The sequence below is a fragment of the Lactuca virosa genome, chromosome 8, assembly GCF_052849685.1.
Source record: "Lactuca virosa cultivar CGN04683 chromosome 8, Lactuca_virosa_CGN04683_v6, whole genome shotgun sequence".
NCBI lineage: Eukaryota > Viridiplantae > Streptophyta > Magnoliopsida > Asterales > Asteraceae > Lactuca > Lactuca virosa.
The window spans coordinates 160,927,998-160,941,981 of record NC_136433.1 but is presented as its reverse complement, the minus strand read 5'-3'; positions in this window follow the sequence as shown (position 1 = coordinate 160,941,981).

The following is a 13,984-nucleotide window of genomic DNA, read 5'->3' as shown; positions in this document are numbered from 1 at the left end:
CAGAAGAGTTTCTTGGATAGCCTGACCTTTTTGTCGTTCACCAGATGAAAAGTAATCGTATCAGATGCTTTGTTGTAAGTCACAGTTGATCCTGCTTGAGAAAGCCAGGACAATGGAACAGAGAAAGAATTGAACATCGCCTTAGCCAAAACAGAGTTCTTCAAGGCAACTATTAGCATCTTCAATTCTTCCGGGTACTGAGAAACTTCACCCTCCAAGTAATAGTTTGTTGCTTGAATCTGCATTATTGGTAATGAAGAGGCATCTTCAGTGGTATGAGAATCAACATGAGTAGAAGTCGCCATTGTTAGGGTTTGAAGATAATAATGAACAGAGAATTTGTGAAATTTGCTTTTTGATCACGTAAACTGACAATGAACCCTTGAATCCCCTTTTATATGTAACCCTGAAGTTTGAATTTGAAGCGGGATGTGTATTTAATGATATCCGACGTGGCACCTTGAAAGTCGGACCATTACTGCGGAAAAGTAGCCATGCGTCAAAAAGTAGTTGTCACATCACCTTGAAAACCGGACAGAATACCATACGTCATTTATAAACAGCCTGTCTTGTTATCCCCAAGAGTATTGTAACCGTCAGAACCCTTCGAATGGAAGCAAGGCTCTTTCACTTTTGGGATGAAAAGCGAAGTCATACGCCAGAAGTTTGAAATCATCAGCCTGAGTTGGTATTACTCAGAGCCTCAAGGATTTCGTGAGTGCAGTGTTCCAAAGAATATAGACGAGAAACAAAAATAAGAAAAATATGGGATATTGTGATGTCAAACCATTGACACAAAAGCAGATAAAATCCCAGGCAAAGATTACTTCATTAATCATTAAGAGAAATGATCAATAGCTTGTGTGGGTTCCCGTGAATTACAATCGAATACTTGTTGACAAGTATCGAAGGAATTCTTTTGTAATGTTGCGTGAGTAGTTCAAAAATTTCGTTACATGTCATCCTAAACATAAGGTGAGAAATTGTAACAGAAATTGCTTGTTTGACCAGTGTAGTCAGTGACAAGTTGGCTTTGATAAATTTTGAAATGACAAGGATATTCGAATGAAACTCTCACAGAAATCATATTCAAGAAAAAATTTGTGTGATGGATCTTGTTGGGTAACAACCATCGTGGGTTTCGAATGTTTGATCAAGACCACTCATTCGAAATGAATATGATTTGGAGTTTCGAATTTTGATACAGAAACAAAAGTTTCGTGAAAATCTCGAACTTAGTTCCCCGTCAATTCCTTAAAAAGGTAATGAAAATTGAGTTTCACTTTCATCACGGTCTCATGATGTCAGATCATAAACACAGATTTTTGATATGTCTATGTCTCGATGGGTTTGATCAGAGACCTCTCGGACATATGTCTTCGTGTGTGATCGTGTAAGAACTTTATGGATGAAAACGATTGGTGTAAGACACGAAAAGTACCTCTGTTATGTTTGGACCAAACAGTAAACTCTTAACTCATTTTGAGAAGAGTCAGGTAGCTCAGAGACTAATGTGAATATAAGCCTGATTGGGAAGAAATTTTCGTATGAAATATTTCATTAAGGCTTTCGCACACACACATTGAGTCATTGGAGACTTTGGACAACATGCAACAACATGCTTCTAGGGACAACTTAACTAGTTCAAATGATGAAAAATTTATCGATTCATACGAAAAATGTACCTGACCCTAGAACTGCAAGCATAAGCCACTCTGTGTCTTCAAGATTATCTGCAACAAAATACTAAAAAAAAATAAGAATCAAAATATTTTTGTTGTTTTGTGTTTTCGAAAATAAAGACAGAACAAACGAAAATCTTTTTGTATTTTTGAATTTTCGAAAATAAATGACAAAACAAACGAAAATCTTTTTGGATTTTTGAATTTTCGAAAATTAAATGACAAAACAAACAAAAATCTTTTTGGATTTTTGAATTTTCGAAAATGAAACAGTACTTGTTGCAAAAATGCGAAATTTTATCATCCCCTTATAAGTGACAAATGTACGAATTCGTAGGGGTCGAAGCGTTGACTATGAACAGTAACCTCTGAATCAACCCTTAAAATAAGTGACAAATTTACGAATTCGAAGGGGTCGAAGCGTTGACTATGAACAGTAACCTCTGAATGCTGACGGATATTGCTTTGTCTTTCATTCAGCGCCTCTGAATCAGTCCTTATCATGCATCATTCTTCTTTTTCGCATGGAACAGAATTTCCATCAATCATTCCAAGTCCCTCTATAATTCTCACAAGAGATTTTTCATCTAAAGGTTTCGTGAAAATATCAGCTAACTGATCAGTTGTTTTCACGAAATGTACTTCAATATTCCCATCCTCCACGTGATCCTTGATGAAATGATAACGAAGTGCTATATGTTTAGTCTTCGAATGCTGCACAGGATTATGACAAATTCTTATTGCACTTTGAGAATCACAATATAATGGAATCTTTTTCATATTTATTGCATAATCACGCAATTGACTTTGGATCCATATTATTTGTGAAGTGCAAGCAGCAGCAGCCACATATTCTGCTTCAGCTGTTGAAATTGATACACATGTTTGCTTTTTCGACTGCCAGCTCACCAATTTGCCATCAAGAAATTGACATCCACCACTTGTGCTCTTTCGATCAAGATTACAACCACCCAGGTCTGCATCCGAATATGCTTGTACAAAGAACCCATTGTTCGAAGGATACTACAATCCTAACGAAATTGTTCCTTTAAGATAACGAAATATATTCTTCACAGCAGTGAGATGTGGTTCTCGTGGATTTGACTGATACCTAGCACAATTACATACAGAAAACATGATATCAGGTCTACTTGCTGTAAGATAAAGTAATGAACCAATCATGCTCCTATAAAGAGTTAGGTCAACTGCAGGTTTATCTAACGAAGGTGTCAACTTTATGCCAGTTGCCATTGGAACTCGTAACTTTATGCTATTCGTCAATCCAAACTTTTCAAGCAGATTCTTCGTATATTTCTCCTGATTAATAAAAATCTCTTCTCTGTTTTGACGAATATTCAAACCAAGAAAATTATTGATTTTTCCCATCATGCTCATTTCGAACTTACTTTTCATCAAATCTTCGAATTCTCTAGATAAAGCAGGGTCAGTTGAGCCAAAAATAATATCATCAACATAAATTTGAACAAGCATTAGATGATTCCCAACTTTCTTTCGAAATAATGTGGGATCAACAGATCCTTGTTTAAATTTAGATTGTTTCAAAAATGAAGTAAGATTTGCATACCATGCTCGTGGTGCTTGTTTCAAACCATAAACTGCCTTATCTAAAATATAAACATGATTTGGAAATTCTTCGTTAATAAAACCTGGGGGTTTTTCCACGTAAATAGTTTCTTCAAGCTCTCCATTTAGAAATGCACACTTCACGTCCATTTGATAAACATCAAAATCTTTGTGAGCTGCATAAGCCAGAAATATACGAACCGCCTCGAGTCTTGCGACAGGGGCAAAAGTTTCTTCATAGTCGATTCCTTCTTGTTGTGAATAACCTTTAACAACAAGTCTGGCTTTGTTTCGAACAATATTTCCATCTTTGTCGGTTTTATTTTTGAAAATCCATTTTAACCCGACAATCGAAACATTTTCAGGTTTAGGAATTAATCTCCAAACCTTGTTTCGTTCAAATTCAGACAATTCAGATTGCATTGCAACAACCCAATCTGAGTGTTCCATTGCAATCTTAATTGTTTTTGGTTCAATTTTAGATATAAAAACATTGAACATACAAAATTCTTGATGAGTATTCAATACCTCATTCTTTGCGCGAATTTGAGCTCTTGTTAAAACTCCCTCTTGTGGATTCCCAATTACTTGATCCTTCGGATGATCTCTTGTCCACTTTTCCATTTGCGGATATGCTGGATCAAATTCCAAAGGTGCATCTTCGTATATATCTTCATTTTCTGAACCTGCAATCGAACAAACATCATCTAAATCATCATTATTCTCAATGTTTTCTAAATGCTCCCCCTCAACATTAGCATTCACTCTTCCATTCTCCCCCTCGAAAGAATGCTCTTCATCAACTAGAGTATTCGAATCCAATTGCTCCCCCTCCACTGGATTGTTTTGCATACTTTCGCTTTTCTCTGGAGAAGTTGATGTTGAATCATCAGTAAGCTTTGTGAGTTCAGAGATATGATTATCATTTGCATGTATTTCAGCATTAACAGCATGATCTGAAATTCCAAAAATTAAATCATAATCAACATCTAATGTTTGTGAGGATTCAGATTCATCTTGTGTTTTTGTCAGAATAGGATGATTTTCAAACTGTGATGTTGTTTGTTTAATGTAGTAATCATCAAATGTAAGATTAAAAGTTTCTTCAACTCTTCGTGTTCTTTTGTTCAACACACGATATGCGACTGAATTATGCGAATATCCCAAGAAAATCCCTTCATCTGCTTTAGCTTGAAATTTCGTAAGATTATCCTTGAGATTCATAATGAAGCATCTGCATCCGAAAACATGGAAAAATTTGACGTTAGGTTTTCGATTGTTGAGAATTTCATATGGAGTAATGTTAAAACGGCGATGAATGAAAGATTTGTTTTGAGTGAAACATGCGGTGGATACGGCTTCAGCCCAAAGGTATTGTGGAAGATTCGCATATGCCAACATAGTCCTTGCCGCTTCGCATAGAGACCTATTTCTTCGTTCAACAACACCATTTTGTTGTGGTGTGTATGGAGATGAAAAATTATGCGAAATTCCTTTGTCCACCAAAAATGAATCAAGAACATTGTTCTTAAATTCAGTTCCATGATCACTCTTAATTTTTCGAACAATCTTCTTCAATGTTGTTTCCATCTTTTTGATAAAGTCAATCATGATTTGTGCAACTTCGGATTTAAGCCAGATCTTGTACCACAAGCTTATTGATGTTTCGAAAATTGAGATGAGAAAGTCTTCGATGCCATAACCAACTTAAGTCTGCTGTTGCTTTCGAAAGAAGACATATAGCAGGTTTCCCTACTATCGGATTGATATCCAAAGTGAACATGTCACCTTTCCTTTTGGATTTTAGTAACACTTCTTTTGTGTTGACATTCAAAATAACACTTCCTTCTTCGTTAAAAAGAACTTGATTGCCAGTGCCCACAACAAGTTGAGAAACACTTATCAAGATATGTTGAAGACCTTCAACATACGCCACACGATTCACTGTGAATTGTCCATTTGTGATCTTCCCATATCCTTTGACTTGACATTTTTGATTGTTCCCAAACTTCACTACTCCAGCATTTTTTAGACTTCGAAAATCACGTAAATTCTCCTTCTTCCCAGTCATGTGACGAGAGCAACCAGTATCGATGTACCACTTGTTATCATATTGCTCGTCACATAGTACCTACATTCAATGGAAAATTTTAGGTACCCAAGGCTTTTTGGGTCCTTGGAAATTAGATTTCAATTTCGAATGCAATGAAGAACTTTTAACCCAATCACAAACTTTTGTTTTGAGACTATCAATTAAGTTTACATCTTCATTTAAAGGAACCGAAACATAAGTTTTTGATGGTTTTGAATGTTCACTAACATTACCCTTCGAATTCTGAGTTTGTGAATGAACATTCTTTGCTTTTATTACTGGTTTCCAAGCTTTGACTGAAATGTTCGAATCCTTAGACGATGAACTTCCATTTGATGAATTATTCATATACTTTTCATATGCTTCGTGAATTTGCTCCTTTGAAAATGTATTTGACTGATACATCTTTCCTTTGCCTTCAAGCCAATGATCAATGTTCTTCCTTGACGTTATTCCTTTTTCTCGTGAAGTTTTCATAGTTTCTTTCTTCGTTTGATTTGGAAAATTTGGCTTTTTAGGAACAAAATCAACTTTTGGATTTGTTATAAAAGATTTATCATATGATGTATCAACTGTTGATTTAAAATGTTGACGTTGAAAGAATTTTTGATTTGGATTTGAGTTATTTGAAAATTTTCTTGGAATATTAGTTTCTGAAACTTTTGAAAACCTCGGTTGATTATTCACTTCAGACTTTGAATGATTTGATTGAGATGAATGTTGAGGTTTTGTTGAAAAAGATGAATTTTTAGCTTTGAAAACATTTTTGGGTGATTGTGATTCAGACACCTTTTGAGACTCAACATTTTGCCAAAATATTTTCTTTCTTGCTTGTCTTTTTGAAATGTTGTTTTCCTTCGAAAATTTGTCAATTTGATCTTTGAATTCCTTGGAGTTTAATTTGACAACTTTTTCACATTCCTTTTCAACTTGTTTTGAATTCTCTTTTTCAATTTTTGATTTTTCAACCCATTTTCTTTGTGGTTTTTGACGTTGGAAAACATACGAATTCTTTGTTAATTTGTTTTCAACTGTGCTTTGATTTGCGAAAAAGCCTTCATCAGTTGTTTTTGAATTATCCTCTTCAACTAACTTCTTAAATTCTGGTTTGATTTTCTCAACATTTCTAGTAGTTACGAAAACTTGATTTGGAAAAATGACATTATCTGTACATTTGAAATTTGGATAAACCACTGTATTCGTTTCAAGATAGTGTTCACCTTTTTCATTCATCACTTTTTCGAACTTTTGTGTATCACCATACACCTGATCAACCACTATTCGTGGATTTTCTTCTTACTTTGAAGATTTCTTTTCCTTCGAAATTTTCTCTTCATCTTCATCATCACTATCATCAGTTTGACTGTCTTTGATATCCACGAAATTCACATCACTAACTTTCGAAGTTGAGGGTATATCAGTTTCATTTTCAACCATCAAATCCTTAATTTTTTCTTTCCCTTTAGATGTTGATGCAACATTAATAACAGACAACTGAGAACAATCAACATCTTCAAGTTCACTAATTTCACTAATATTGTCAGAATTATCTTCAATATCAGCAAAATTAGATTGAGAATCAGATGTTGAATTCTCAGTCTTTTTCAAAATTTGAATTTGTTCAGTTTTAGTCAAAGTATCATTCACGATGTTAACTAATTCATTTGCATCAAGACATTCATCAATTTTGATAATTCCATATTTATATCTATCATCAGGAACTTTGTCAAAATCAGCTATTATTTGCTCACAATCATACGAAATATTATCTACCTTAGCTCTTTCGAATGCTAGAAAAGGTAGTAATTTTCTATGTTGCTCTTTACTTATGTCACTTGAATGATGTAAATCAGTTAATTTGCCATAAAGTCTTTTCGCAGAATTACAGTAAATGTTTCTTTGTGCTAGAAAAAGTTTGGCATCACTCGTTAAAGTATCTCTATCACACATAATGTTTGTAATTTGTAATTCCAAACATTCAATTTTGCTTATTTTCAAGTCTAATCTCTTTTTGGTCTCTAACAACTCCATGGACAATTTGTTGGCCTCATTACTAGCAGACACAACAATTGAATCAAAATAAGTAACCGTTTCATCAAAAGATATTAGTTCAGAATCATAAGCATGAGTAGGAATATTAAAAGATTCGAGAATTTTACGTACCTTTGTTGTCATTGGTGATTTGTCAGCCGCTTTGGATACGAAGCATCGTCCCCTCACTTTGAATTCCTCATCATCTGAGTCCTCCTCCATTTTTGCATACAACGCTCCATGTGTCGGATTTCGCATTTCTTCATCATCTGATCCAGATGACCAGATTTGATAAGTTCCATCTTCATCCTCATGCTCACCCTTTGCAACCAATGACAAATTCTTTGCTTTAGCACGAACCACCTCAAGCTTCTCTGCATAGTATGCCTCATCTTTGACTTTATTCTTCCTCTCATCCTTCTTTCGAAGCATACAGTCATTTGCAAGATGATTTGCACCGTTGCAATAATGACAATCTATTCCAGCATCACCTTTCAGCTTCTTCTCACCCTTTCCTTCAGCTATCTTCGAATCTTGCTTCTCAACTTTCTTTTTCTCCTCAACAACATTTTTACTCACAGAACTTCCTTTCACTTCAGCAAGCTTAGTCTTCAAATTGAACGGCTTTTTGAAAAATTTCTTAACACGATTATTCGAGTAAAATGCTATTGCTTCATCATCCGAATTCATGATGAATCCTTCTTCTTCATCATAATCACCATTTTCAGCTTCTTTCTCCGAAATCTTTGACACAAGAGCTAATGGACCTCCCAAATTCAGCTTCGATTCCTCAGCAATTTCATTTACCTCAATTTCGTGTGTTTTCAACTGATTGTACAAATCATTGAGAGTTGATGTATCAAAACTTTGTTGATTCTTCACCATCATACTCACACTTCTCCACTCTTTTCGAAGCCCCATTACAAAGATGAGATTGAATTCCATTGAAGTCCTGGTAATTCCATAGCGATTGCAACAATAGATTAACTCGTTCAGACGATCATAGTAAACTTCAATTGTTTCTCCTTCTTTTTGTTTGAAATCTTTCAGTTCAACCAAACACTGTTTGACTGAATTGATTTTTGTTTTCTCACTTCCTTGAAACTTTTCTTTCAGATTGTTCCATACCTCCTTTGCAGTTGTACAACTTCTAACGTAATTGTACACAACTGGAGGTAAAGCACCTCGCAGTTCCCTCATACACCTCTTCTCCAGTTTCTTCAGACGATCAGATTGATTATCAACTCCAGAATTTGTAGAAGATGATCCAATTGGTTGAACATTCACTGGAACATTGACATTTCCAGTGATACATGACCATAATTCTTCATCCAGACCATTCAGATAATTCTGCATACGATCAGCCCACTGATCATAGTATTCAGGGATTAGCATTGGAATTTTGGTTGATGAACCTAACAGATGAGAAAACGAGGTCATCGAATTAAGATTGAAACTCGCCATTGTTATACGGAAGATGATTTTGATAAGTTTGAAAAGATTTGAGAATTTGAAAACAAACTAGATGAATTAAATCGAATTGATGAGAATAACACTCGATTCAACAATTCAAATGCAGAATCGAATCACAGACTAAGATCTAGACAATTTTTCACTTTCAAAAAGTGCGGAAACTTTTGAATCAAAAAGTTGATTCAAAAACCTTTTGAACAGCGTGAAAATCAGATCAGAGATATGATTCCTGCTCTGATACCAATTGATGAACCAATGAATAGAGTATTGAATTAATCAGAGTATGAATTCAAGTATGAATGCAAGATTGAACACCAGATGTAAATATGATCTTGTTTCAGCTTGATTTACGCTTTCGAATGTTTACAGAGAAAATAGACAGGTCTGTAAAAACTCTTATCTAACTCTAGTAAATAACCCTTATTTATAGGGAACCGAAAGCGTACAAAAAATATACTAAGGCATTGACTCTAAAGCTTCGAATAAAAGCGCCCTAGTAAAATACATTACAAAACATTCGAAGAGTACAAAATATATTTTGACTAATTACAACAATTCGACCCTTACACTTAGTCTTAGACATATATGAATATCGTGTTGAAATGGTTCAACATAGCAAATTCGATATATGGAAATATTATAACAAGGGAATGAACAGATATCAGGTCTCTATGTAAGACATTATGAATCGAGTCTCATATGCTTCAAATATAGGATCGATTACATACGCTATAATATTCACTTATTCTGATTTTTTCCAAATGCCTAGGGTACTGAGAGGGAAAAAGGATTAGAATTTGGCGTGACTAAAGTTGTTAAACAACCTTCAAGAACATTCTGAGGTTTACAAAAGGATTGATTACTTGTGGACAGTTGGAAGTATGGTATAGTGTGGAATAACCATATTGACATGTTTTTTATTGGGATGATTCTTGGTCGAAATTGATGGTCATATGGGAATATGGAAATGTCTCAATAGAGGGATTTGATGATTAAAATCTACATGTGAGTTAGAAACTTTAATGCAAGGAAGGTGTTCAAAAAGTGTATCTTGAATTTGAAACTTCATTATTTTGGAATTGTTTTAGTAACAAAGTACAAATGAAACATTTTGTAATATCGTTGGCCAAGTCTCTGTTACTTTGAAGCCTTGACATCACAGAAGATCGTTTCATGTAAGGTTGAACTCTAACACCTTTAGTAGTGACTAGAATTTGGAATTGTGAAATGAGCAACATTGGAATAGTGTTGAATCGATCTGTTCACAAAGGAAGGACCATAGAGAGACGTAGTATGCATGTTTATAAGATGGAATGATTGATGTTTAATTCAAGTGTTTAGTTGATTACTTGAAACATTATACAATGAATAAAGTCTAATTAATATGGTGATTAAATAATAAGAGTTTTATTTATTTCAATAGTTTGATACCATAGTTAGTTAGGTTATTATTGTGTTTTGCTTTGCATGTTTTACTTCCTGAATAATTTGATTATTCGAAATCCCATAGTCGCTCGTACTTTTGGAAGTAAGTAGCGAATTAAGATTGTCATGAATAGAATTGTAGATTGTCTGTGGGGATTAGACATAGCAATAACTTTGCTGCAATGTTCATGAGTACTTAGAAAATAGGGATGTTGAGTATTGGATAAACCATGCTCAGAGAATTACTTCATGGATTTTATCACGAGTAATTTTGAGATGGTAATATCTTATATTCTTGAAACGGAGATATATGAGTTGTTGTTTACAAGTCAATTGTGCATTGATAATACGTAAACGCATCAGTAACTTGATGTTATAAAATGTATCGTTATGCATGATTTGACGAGTAAATAGTGCAAGCATATAAGTCAAAGTTTATTCGTTCCTTTTTCCCTAACGGGAAAAGCAATATCTTTGGGCCCCTCGATGATTTGATGTCGACATCTGAAGTGTTTGGCCAAGCCTTGACTGAATTGATGTGTTCAATTGGTAGTCTGATTTCAGTCGTCATAAATCAGAAATCGGGAAACAAAACTTGGGATAATGAGATTGATTATAATCCATGTCTCATGTCTGTACTATAACTTGTAGAACGGAGGAATATTTGATCACTTATCTTAGAACACATAACCGATTGGGTCAGAGTTTGACAACGGCTTTTGAGAGCTACAACTTGCTAATCAGTTTTAGAAGTTCTAATGGCAACTATAATTATTAGACTTATCCAAGTTGGAGACTGTTGGATCAGGTGTCTAAGCTCATAACTATAAGTGGTATATACTTGAACTGATAGTAGCACAGTCCTTTTGGGTTGCCCTCAAGACTACCAACTAGACAGGATGACATTTGGAGAGAAAGTTTTGATTTATTATTTGATTAATAAATTGAAATAAATAATCTATTAATATATTATGAAAATAATATATTAATTAGAAATAGTAATAATTAATTAATATTAAATCAGAAATTAGTTGGAATTAATTTTGGGGTTAAAGGATATAATTAAAAGTGCAGGGACTGAAATGTAATTGTTCAATAGTTGAGCAAGAGGCAATCTAGAACCGTCCATAAGGCTTGGACGGTTTTCTTCATTCTTAAGGGATTCTAGAATAATCCCTGGTGGATAAACAGGAAAGTGGATAATTACCCGGTTTAAGATAATCTTGGATTTGGGATTATCTATGATTTCCTGACTGCACTATAAATAGGGCATAACCCTATGATTTTCGACCACACTCAATCCTTAAAGACCTAGCCAAAAATTTGAACCTCCCTCCTCTCACTCAATTGTCTTCCTAAGCTAGTGTTTGGTGTGAACCATTAGAGGCGTGACATTTGTGACGCTTACTCTCAAGGCTTCAACAACACAAGGATTTGCATTGTTATTACCATATAACAATCAATGTATGATTCTTATAATCCTATTTTTGTATATTTGAGAAAATATTTTAGTGTTCTAGGGTTTCTATTTTGTAGTTCAAGTTGTATGTTCAATTAAAGAAAACATAGATCAATTATTTAGGGTTGCATGCACACATATGATTCATATGTTTTGCATTATACCCATCACTTTCATGTAGACATTGCAATTTGTCAGCTTGGGGCACGGACTATCGCCTTTCAGGTGTTCAAAGATTGTGGAGCCCCATAGTTCTTCGGGAAGAACGACCCCATTGCTAGTACACGGTAAATTGCGTACATGGAGAATGCTCAACAAACGATGTTCTGACCTGAGGGGTCGAATGTGAGATTTGCAGCTTTCCTTCTAAGTGATCGAGCTTGCGATTGGTGGGAGGAGGTTTGTCATGCGTTGGGAGTAGAGGCTGTGAAGGCTATGACCTAGGCAATTTTTGTCTTCAAGTTCATATCTAAGTTTGCACTGGCTATCAAGGTGCAACAGCTGGCGAGAGAGTTTCGGGAGTCACGTCAGACGACGGAGATTGTGGTGCAGATCACCGCCAAGTTTAGGGAGAGAGATTTGTTGGTTCCACAGTATGTTATGGATAAGGAGTTGAAAAGGACGAGATATCATGACATGTTGAGAGATGACATCAGGGAGTTTGTTAGCATTTTGGGCTGCAGGACCTTGGATGATATGATTGACATATCCTAGGAGCGAGAGATTGAGTTGGAGCTTCGGTCAAAGTGGGAGCCAACTTAGGTAAAGATAGCAGAGAGCCCAACAAAGAAGCCCAAGACTTTTGATTCGCGTTCTAGATGCCAGCATGGTCGGAGCCGTTGTGGAAAGTCAGACAAGACTCGTGATGGGGTTTGTCGCTCAGGTGGTCCTGGCTGCTTCAAGTGTGATCAGAGGGGGCACATTAGCAGAGATTACAACAACATGCCGATGATTTGTTTTTACCACAACCAGGTCGACCATTGGAGGGCTAAATGTCAGAGTCTTACTGGTGGTACAGTGAAGACACCCTGCCCAGCTACCTTGTAAAACCCAAAATGCTACGATGTATCAATCGGATTCACTTGATGGTGCAGAATCCCAATCAAGTGAATTAGTCAAGACGAAATATAGAATAAGAACAAGATGATTAATCTTCAATGAACACTATTATCGAATAGTCTGGTACATAAGATTCTTTATTACACTTGATTCTCTCTTGATTTCACTTCAAAACACGTTCTTAGCTTATGGTAGCCCCCAAAATGTCCCACGCTCTTTACAAGGTTCAAATGACACTATTTATACCTAGACCTAATAACCAAGGCCCAAGCCCAAAACCCAAACAAAACCATATAAAGCCTAACCAAAATCACATGTGATTTCGGTCCAAACAACACCAAAACATGGTGTTTTCGGTCCTAGACCGAGAACTCTAAAAGCTTATGAAAAGCAAAGTATAAACCAAAATTTATGACCTAACAGTCTCCCGCTTGGTTTATAGCTTTCTTTTCTTTTCAGTCTTCCTTGTTCTTTGGCTTTCAGCTCTAATCTTCGATTTCTTCACAACTTCAACATGAACATATGAATGTCTGCATGAATGACTTTATCTTGAACAATTAGACTTCCTTCAAAGATTTTGACTTTGAACGCACAGTGGGTGTAAGGCTTTTTGTAAAGGTTCTTGTAAAATCAGCACTTCCAGCTTTGAGAAACTTTAGAGATAATAACAGAGAAATCAATTCTTCTGGATCACTTCAGCAAGTTCATAGATAGCAACAAATTGATTGAGGAGGCTTCAATGCAATTCATCACATAACTTTAATTACAGCTTCACCTTGCTTCTGGGGTTGAAAGATTGAATGTTGAAAAATAATCTTCACTTCTTGTTCCTTCGAATGAGAATTCTTTAATGATCACCATTGCGCCTTGAAAAGTAATCATGACTAAAAAGTCCTTGTGGATCACAGAATCATAAAGACCCTTCTCACCACAGTTGTTCAAGGACCCAACCTTGGCTCAGAAGGAGACAACTCGCAGTATCTGTATGAACACGAAGGAACACACTGCGATTTTTTGAGTATCAGAGAACTACTCATGGCCCTTTTTGATGTCAGACCCTATATATCTGTATCAATACAGTTTTTCAAGTTAACAATTTAACTTGGCCCTTGGCAAGACTTTCAGCGATAATCATGCCTTGCGAGGTGCATCGCCCTGGTGCCATGACATCTGTACAAT